We start from the raw sequence: 9692 nt of genomic DNA, 5'->3' as shown, positions 1-9692 counted from the left end.
TTATCGCAACAACCGAATTAATAAAAGGAACAGAATTTGGTTACTTTGTATTTTATGTAGATAACCGAACTAGACACTGGAACTTCAGATTTTTTTTGTTTGTTAAATTCGATTGGTTATGCTGTTAGGTTCAAGTTTGCGAAACAACCGAACTTATTAAACATAGTTCGGTTAGATAGTTGGTACATGCAGTTTGCAAACCAACCAAACTGTATACACTTGGTTAAACCTTATTTTTACGTAAAGTTCGGTTAGTTGCGAACCAATCGAACATAACACTGCATCTCAGAACTTCCATTAATATGGAGTTCGGTAACCTGCTTGTTTGGATAAAGTAACTGAACTACATCTTCAAATGAGTTCGGTTACTTATTCATCTCACAAGGCAACCGAACTACACCTTCAGAACAGTTCGGTTACATGTTCTTCATATATTCGGGAAGTTTTTACCAATTCAACATACATTATCTAAGTTTGGAGCATACCTGTTCACCCAAATACTCTTCCTTCGGTTGTGGTTGATAAAATCCATCATTTTCATCTTGAGTTTCATTTTGGGGAATAATACAATCACCATCTAAGAAATAAGCCAAATCCGGATCATTTTGAAGATTAACAAATATTCTAGGAGAGGATGGAGATGAAGAATCATATGAGTTTTCATCACATGAATACTCAAAGGGGGTGAATTGGAAAAAAAATTTATTTTCCATGTTTTTCTCCTTCATCTTCTCTAACTCTACTCACACAATAATTCTACTCAACTAATAATAAACCCATCTTTTAATTTAATCTCACTGATTGTTTTTAACTAAATCATTACACTAATCATAACCTAAATTAATTAAGAGGGTAAATTAGGTATTAAATAAATAACTAGATATGGAGTGACCTAGAATTACTTCTAATGTCTTTACCCAAAATAAAACCATGGTCTCCGAAAAAACCATGGTCCTCAAAAAATCGTTCCTATGTTTGGGCTATTATGCAGCAACTTTAATACGGTTTTTTACAATTTTGTGGTGAAAAACATTACAAGGGGACATTTTACATTTAACTGTAGTTTGTAGTTTTTACCTTATTATGCATTTGTATGCATGCACCATGACTTGTTTCTTTCAGAAAAAGAAAAAATCGGAACCATGAATCGACGGCTGATTTATGATGGCAGTGACGATATAGTCAGCCCAAACCCCATGAACATTTTCCAGAGCTTAACAAAAACCATTCATATCTATTAATGAATCCTGACTGCTAACCTTTTTGTTTGACTAAGTTGTACGGAGAATTAATTGGGTAAATAAGAAAACTCCGGTCGCAATTACTGGAGTTCAGGCTACTGTATGCGCAAGCTAAGACTTCGATGACCAACTAATAATTATAGTGAAATTAAAGACATGCACAAAAAGACACATTAACACTCAGGAAGGTCTCACTTATAAGATTAATTATAAAAAATAAAATAAGAGTCGGAGGAATTCTAGAAACACTGTAATTAGTTAATACAGATGCAACGAAAAACAGAAAAAAAAAAATCTTGGTAAGAAATCTTCCCTTTAGTAGTGGATGAGTGCAAAAAAACACTCATTCCATGAACCTTGCTCTAACAAGTCTAACATCTTGATATCTCTATAATAATGCTCCAAAAGAATGGATATAAGATTACAAAATAAGAAAAGGCTTAAGCTCCAATTTACATCGCAGAGGGAGAGACAGAGAGAGAACGGAGACGGTCATGTGCATAAATCCTCAAAACCCATGTACTCGTTATGCTTGATCGTTTTGGTCATGTTTGCTATGCCAACTCCACCTGTTGTAGAATGCGCAAAACTGCAAATATTCAATACCATCAAGTTTGAACCCTTCGTCAGGGCCTAAAATGGAGAAAGTGGGGATATTGAGTGAAGCATTTCATAATTTCGTATGGATAGAATCAGTCAAATATTGATCATTTCTCACCTAGTAAGATTGCGCTAATGAATATTGTGAAGACAAGAATGAATATGATCAGTGATGCTCTTCCTAATATGGATATAATCTTTTTCACTACATGTTGTCCTACCAATGCAGCTAGAGTTGCCACTCCTAAGAAGTAGAGAGCTGTAAGAAACATCCAAAAAGACAAGATTATTAGATGGTTTTAAGGAGAAAAGAAAAACAAAAGAACAACAGACATGGATGAAGAAAAAGTCATGACAAACTTGATGGTATTGAATATTTGCATTTGGGTTTACCACAGTCTGATTATGAGTTTATAAAATTTTTGATGCATGCTGCCGTTCAGAACCCAGCTGCTTTCAATTTCTAATGTTGGGAACAAGAGCAGGTGGCTCTAGATAATTGATAAGTTTTATTGTTTTCTTCTGAGTTCTGTCTTGTTATTTTGTTTATCATGTTGAACATCATTTCATGGAATATAAAGAGTTTGAGAAATTCTAAAAGAAGAGGGGTTGTTAAGAGGTGGATTGATGTTCATAATCCTGACATTATTGTCTTTCAAGAGACACTTTTAGAGTCTTGCTCTGACTCTAAAATGTCTCAAATTTGGGGAGGGAGAGCTCATAATTGGGTTTCTTTGGACTCTATCGGTTGTTCTGGTGGGATACTTTTCATATGGAACCCTAATATAGTAAGTATGGAATCTCATATTGTAGGTACTTTTATTATAAACATTCAGTTCAGAAATCTTATAGACAACTTCAATTGTTTATTTTCTGGTGTTTATGGCCCTTGTGAAGTTTTGGAAAGGCAAAGAATGTGGAATGAGTTGAATCTAATGCATACTATTTGGAGTCTACCTTGGTGTATTGGGGGATTTCAATGAAGTCAGATTGATGGATGAAAGAAAAGGTTGCTCTAATATTTCTAGAGGCATGAAGGATTTCTGCGATTTTTATGATGCTAATGAACTGATTGATATCCCCATTCATGGGGCTAAGTACACTTGGATTAAAAAAGGATCTCTCACCTCAATGAGTAAAATTGATAGATTCATGACAACAGCTTATTGGGATGACCATTTTCCGGGTATTTTGGTTAAAGCATGTGGCTGCTTGAACCAGGATTTCTAGATCTATTGGAGACTTGGTGGGTTTCGTTGGCTAATACTTTCACGGGTTCTTCCGGTTTTATTTTAGCGAAAAAATTACAAGCCTTGAATGGTAAAATCAAGGAATGGAATAGAAATTTCTTCGGGAAAATTGATAGAAAGTATGAACAGAACTATCTCCTTATTCAATGGTTGGACCAAAAAATTGATGATGAAGATATTTCAGAGTCTGAAGTTATAACACATGATAACTTGATGCTTGAGAGTGAAAAATTGGCTGACATAAAGGAACAATTCTGGAGGGATAGATCTAGAATCAGGTGGAATGAAGATGGTGACCGAAATACTAGTTATTAACACTGTATATCAAAGATTCGAAGAAGAAGAAATACATTTTGTAGTTTGAAAATTGACTCTGTCATAGTGGAACACAAGAACCTGATTAAGAGAAGCATCCTAGACCACTTCATCTCTCGGTTTAAGTTAACGGACAACACTAATATTTCTATTGGGGAGATGAATTTCAAAACCTTATAAGTCGAGTATGCAGTATGGCTAGAAAGGCCTATTCTTTTAGAGGAAATGTTATCTGCCCTTAAAATTCTTGGTCAAAATCGAGCACCCTCTCCTGATGGTTTTCAGGTTGGTATTATTTTGAGGTGTTGGAACTTTATGAAGGATGACATTATGCGTGTAGTGAAGGACTTCGAAACTTCAGGAAAAATTGATTGGAGGCTTAAGTCGACCTTCCTTGCTTTAATTCCTAAGAAGCAGGTTGTTGAGGAGATTAAGGATCTGTGACCCATCAGCTTAACTAGCACCATCTATAAATCCATATCTAAGATTCTAGCTGAGCGTTTAAAGGTAATGCTTCCTAAACTCGTCTCTATTCAGCAGTCATCTTTCGTGAAAGGTAGACAGATTTTAGACAATATTTTAGTAGCTAACGAATGTCTTGATTCTAGACTTAAAAATGGTACCCCTGGGATCGTTTGCAAAATCGACTTAGAAAAGGCTTTTGATAACGTTAAATGGTCTTTTTTAATGGAGACTCTTCAAAAAATGGGTTTTGGTAGTATTTGGCAGAAATGGATCTATGGTTGTATATCTAAGGTCCCATTTTCTGTGCTTATCAATGGGTCTGCTTTTGGTAAGTTTACTTCCGAGAAAGGTTTACGGCAAGGCGACCCTTTATCTCCGTTTCTTTTTCTTCTTGTTTCTGAGGTTCTTACTATGATGTTTGTTAAAGCCGAAATGGAGGGTATGCTTGGGGGTTTTTGTTCTTCTTCTTCTTCTGTTAATGCTGTCAAAGTCAGACATCTCCAATTCGCTGACGACACTTTAGTATTTCTGGATGAAAATATTGAGCAAGTTAGAAATCTCAAATATATTCTTCTCTGGTTCCAATGTATTTCTGGTCTTAAGAAAAAAAATTTCTAAATGTAGTTTATTTGGTGTTGGTGATGTTCAGGATATTGAGGGATTGGCTGAAATATTGGGTTTCTCTTGCGATAGTTTTCCAACTCAGTACCTTGGCATGCCTTTGGGGGACAAAACCAACTCCACTGCTAAATGAGATAGAATCATAGAGCTTTGCAAGGCCAGACATGCCTCGTGGAAACGAAAAACTCTTACAAGAGCTGGTAAGCTTACTCTTATCAATAGTTTCCTCCAGAGCATTCCTATTTATTATTTTTCTTTGTTCATGGCTCCCTCTAAGGTGATAAAATCTATTGAAAGAGTTATTAGAAATTTTTTATGGGATGAATCATCTGAAACTAAAAAGCATCATTGGGTAGGTTGGAGAAATGTGAGTAAGCCTCTCAAGGTGGGAGGTCTTGGTATTAGAAGTTTAAAGCACTTAAAAAGATCTCTTCTTCAAAAATGGTGGTGGACATTAGGTCGTGAATCTAAAGCTCTATGGTCGAGGGTGGTAGCAGACAAGTATGGTTTTGTTGACTTAGGGTGGAAAACTATGAAGCCTAAGGAAAAACATGGTGTTAGTCTCAGGAAGAATATTTATTCTACTGCCGATGACTTTTTCAATAATTATCAGTTCAAGATAGGAAAAGGAGACAAAATAAGGCTATGGGAAGACAAATGGTGTGTTCAGGGTCCCTTATCTCTCCTCTGTCCTGTCCTCTTCAACCTTTCTAGTACCAAGAACAAGTATATATCTCAGACTTACATCTTCGGAGGTGCTGTATTAAATTGGGACTTAGGTCTGCATCACAGAAGAAGACTCTATGACAGTGAGATTGCTGAACTCTCTATTCTTATTCCGTTGCTCGAATCTATTGTGATATCTCCAAATCAGGAGGACCAACTTATTTGGCTTGGCAATAAAAAGGGTATCTATTCGGTAAAGGAGGCATATTTAAACTACTTGCAAGGTAATACCCCCGTCATTCTTTTTCCGAGTTCTAAGGTCTGGTCTAGAGCTTGGCCTCATAGGGTAGGATTTTTTCTTTGGCAAGTGTGTTTGAGTAGGTTGTCAACTTTAACTAATCTGCATCATAGACATTCTGCGCTAGACTCCCCTAACCGGTGTTACCTTTGTGGAAATGTTGAAGAAAATGAAGACCATTTGTTGTTACAGTGCCAGTCAGCTTCTCGTGTTTGGAATTACTTCATCACTTCCATGGGGGTATTCATGTTATGCCCAATACTATTAGAGAGACTATTGTGGGTTGGAAAAGTTATCCTCTTTCTACCCAAGGAAATCAACTTTGGAAACGTCTTCCGGCAGCAATTCCATGGGGTCTCTGGAAAGCTCGCAACGCTATAGCTTTTAATGGTAAAACTTTCAAACTCCATGAAGTTATTCGCGACATCAAAATTGATGGTTTAACTGGTCGAAAAGCCTTGACTGCTTCAAGGGAATTATCACTTCTAATGTAATTTTGGGTTGGGAACAATTCTTTATAAACCCACATTGAGTTAGCTTTTGTTCTTGGGTTGTTTGTCTTTTTTTTTTTTTTTTTTCTGGGGTTCCTCTTTTTGTTTTCAGCTTGTAAGGGTTTCATTTTCTTTCTCTAGCCTCCTTGGCTAGTTGGTTTCTTGTATTGTTTCATTCTTTTAATACATCGTTCCGTCTTTGCCGAGCAAAAAAAAAAGAAAAAGTCATGGCAAAAGTAGCCGTTGCAGTTGAAACCTGTTTTATGCGTTTTTTTCAAACTTCGATCAGAATTCGACGATTATGAGCTACGTTCAACAAAACTTGAAAGAAAAGATTATATTTGCTTACAGAGACAATAATGCAAATACATATATAACTGGTAGTAGTTTTTACCAGTGGAGGAATTCCAAGCTGCAAGAAGAGAGGACCCATAATGAATCCACCACCCATACCTAATAACCCACCAACCATACCAGCAAATACGCCGACAAGAGCAAAGAAAACTAGTTTATGGACCTTCCAGTTTGCACCCTTTTCTCCTAAAGAAGCAACCACTTTCTTTCCCTTGTACAATCCAAATGCCTCATAGAATGTCACTAGTACTGAAACAGGAATCTGCATACATGCCACACATTCAAACACCGAAGGAAAAACACTAAAATTTTACGGATCAGACATCAAAAGTTACCTATTACTACTCTTACCTGCAATGCCGACAGTATCCAGTATGTTGCTGAACAGGTTGTTGTCTTATTCTGTATTCAAAAATCATTCAGGAAATTTCTCATTATTTATCGATTAGCAATCACGAATCTCAGATAGAACTAAATTATAAGGAAACCATCAATTATAGGTGCTAGTACTTAACTGAGTTCGTAAGTGTAAATTAATAACCTTAAAAATCTGCACCGCGAGGAATGCAACCCATACAAATACAAGAAGTCAAAGTTCTTTCCAGTAGATATTCTCAAGAATGGGTACCTTCATTAAGTTCATCCAAAGGAGAAAGTTTGACATTGGTTTAGCATAACAATGAGACAAACATACATTTAAACATACTCATTATTACCGTAGTTCGCATCTCCTTTTGTCACTATTTGGTTCGTCATTGCGTGGTAAATGATTGTTTTCCTTGTCCAACTGATCATCGTTTGACTGCAAGCAACTGGTTACTGTAGTTTGTATCTCCTTTTGAGTGTCACTATTTGGTTCTTCATCACATGATAAATGATTGTTTTCCTTGACCAAATGATCACCATTTGACTCCACGCAACTGGTAGCCTATACGTATGTAAAACAGATCGATGGAATTAAAGAAAAAACTTGAAGGTTGAATAGGAACAAGAAATTACAGATGAATATATGCACTTACTTTCTTTAATTTGGATTCCTTTTTCCACATGTCAACCCCTTTGAAGAAAGACAAAGTTGAGGTGGCTGTACGTAGTAAGAAAAACATTATTTATGGTACATTTTAGAAAGCCAGTGATTATGCAGATATGATTATTGTAAGTATAAGTTCTCATACATACCAAAGAAAAGAATTATAAGGAGAATAGTGACCATCCAATCAGCAAAGACCTCACTGAGAATGACTCCAAAACTGATACCAAGCATGAGCATAGGCTGCATAAGAAGTGTTAAATTATAATCTATAACTGGCATATCAAGTGTTGGATGTCTTCTCTTTAAGTTGTAATACACTGTTGACACAGCTGCCCCTGTTATCATACCTACAATAACATAACAAGAAAATCACTATTATTAGAAAAGTCATAACCAACCATTCTACAGATTACCAGGTATAACGTACTACAAAAAAAAAAAGGTATGAACTCCTTTTCTTCCTCAATACTATTTAACCAGAGTTTATACCATCACTTCAGTTACACCAAAGCAACATTTAATTAAGAAAGGAGTTTAAAGTAAGACTCTTGTAACACTTGAGGATAAAAGATAAAAAAAGAAGGAATCGCTTAATTATACTGAAGACTCAATTGACACTAAACAGGTAAAGAATACTACTCTAATAGACTTATGAGCACCAGAAGTTCATTTCAAAATTCTGATTGAGGATTTTTTTTTTTCTAAAGAAAGAAAATCAAAGGAATCGAGAAAGATAAGACATGTGCTCCAAAGAAAAAGAATAAAAGTAAAACCCGAAAGGCTAATATGAACTTATAAGCTGCAGGTAGCCGCAGAATGATGTAAATTTCGCCTTCGGTGGCTGATCCCATGTCTTTTGTATCTCTGTTTACAAAAGAGGTATTGTTTTTTAACGAACCGACAGGTACAACTTTTTAGTCACGTTTCTTTTACCTTTATTTTTTTTCTTTTTCTTTTTGAAGCATTAATCACGTTTCTGGTTGGTTGTATAAATTAATGTTGTTCATATTACTATGCTATTTTCAAGGGAATTCAATCGGAGACGAAGATATCGTTTAACTTGTTTATTCCAAGAAAAACTTGAGCTCAGAAGGGAAGTTGAACTTCGAGTCAACAACTGATATTTGCTCATGATTATCTATTCTTACTATAATTGTCTGATCTGCGTCCGCGCATATGTTTATATTTTTTGAAGCATTATGTACTGGTGTTATAACTCTTTAGATGGGGACTTGATTTTCCGATTGGGAGAAGATTTGTTAGTTTTTCTATTATTGTTAATTTTTTAAAAGATCTTTTTTTCAGGCGCACATAATAACTAGATCGCTATTTGCTATTCTGTTTGTGAAACTATCTCTGTTGTTGCTCAGACATCGCCTCATGGAGAGAGGGTTTTTATTTTGAAATGTTGGTTGAACCCAACAGGGACGACTTTTCATTTTGAAAAGGTTTGTGACTCTTGATGTTTGAATTCAAAGTTGAAATCACATCACCAAAAGACGTATACCACTACAAAAACTGCTCGGCACCGTCTATTTTGGACTGGCCAACTGATATAATGTGAAAATTCGACTCTTACATTTCGATAACGGAACGGAGGATTTAGCATCAAATCCAATGATCAAGGTAAGAATTGGAACGTATATCCCACCTCCTCCGACTCCTCCTGCGCTCCCGCATGCTGCTCCAATGAATCCAACAATTGAGCCAACTATGATTCTCCAACCAAATTTCATTTCCTGTAACATATACATATTCATAATTAGAATCATATATATGTACACATCACATACTGATGTAGTGCAAGATATGGTAGAATCTTATTTGAAAGGAAGAGATCAGCGAAAGAATATTCGTTAACCATGCAAGAATATCTGCATGTTTGTTATTTTTGTTAAGAAATAAGAGATATCTTGCATGATATCGTATTTGGGTAGATTTCCTTTTATTTACATTAATCTTAGAAGATATTGTCATTAAGCCTAATAAGGCCTATATATGTCCTCGTCTAAAGAAAAAGAGGACAGACTTTGAATAATCATATTCTTCCTTTGAGAAGTTTTATCTATGTGTGGTTTCTTCCGTTTCCAGTACTAACATCCTACACCATTTGGTATTCAGAATCTGGGTATCGATCCTTCCAACATGGTTCGTGGTAGAGGTCAGGGTGGTCCTCGCGAAGCTCTAGTTGATGAGGTGATGGAGAGGACTAGATACGATGAATTGTCACGCACGGTTGAGCAGCTCTCCGGTCAAGTAGCAACATTGTTACAACGACATGAGCGCCGTCGTCATCCTACGGATGAATCCAATTCGGATGGAACAGATGACGATAATGATACTGAAAACCCCTTTGCT

General features: G+C 36.0%; 1 pseudogene; it reads right to left on the bottom strand.

Annotated features, from left to right (window-relative positions):
* Positions 1 to 1733: 1733 nt before the first annotated feature.
* Positions 1734 to 9088, bottom strand: LOC113328349 (annotated as a pseudogene).
* Positions 9089 to 9692: the final 604 nt, after the last annotated feature.

This window comes from Papaver somniferum, unplaced genomic scaffold (assembly GCF_003573695.1).
Source record: "Papaver somniferum cultivar HN1 unplaced genomic scaffold, ASM357369v1 unplaced-scaffold_107, whole genome shotgun sequence".
Taxonomy (NCBI): domain Eukaryota; kingdom Viridiplantae; phylum Streptophyta; class Magnoliopsida; order Ranunculales; family Papaveraceae; genus Papaver; species Papaver somniferum.
Note: the sequence above shows the minus strand (reverse complement) of the source record. Positions and strands in the feature narration are given on the sequence as shown.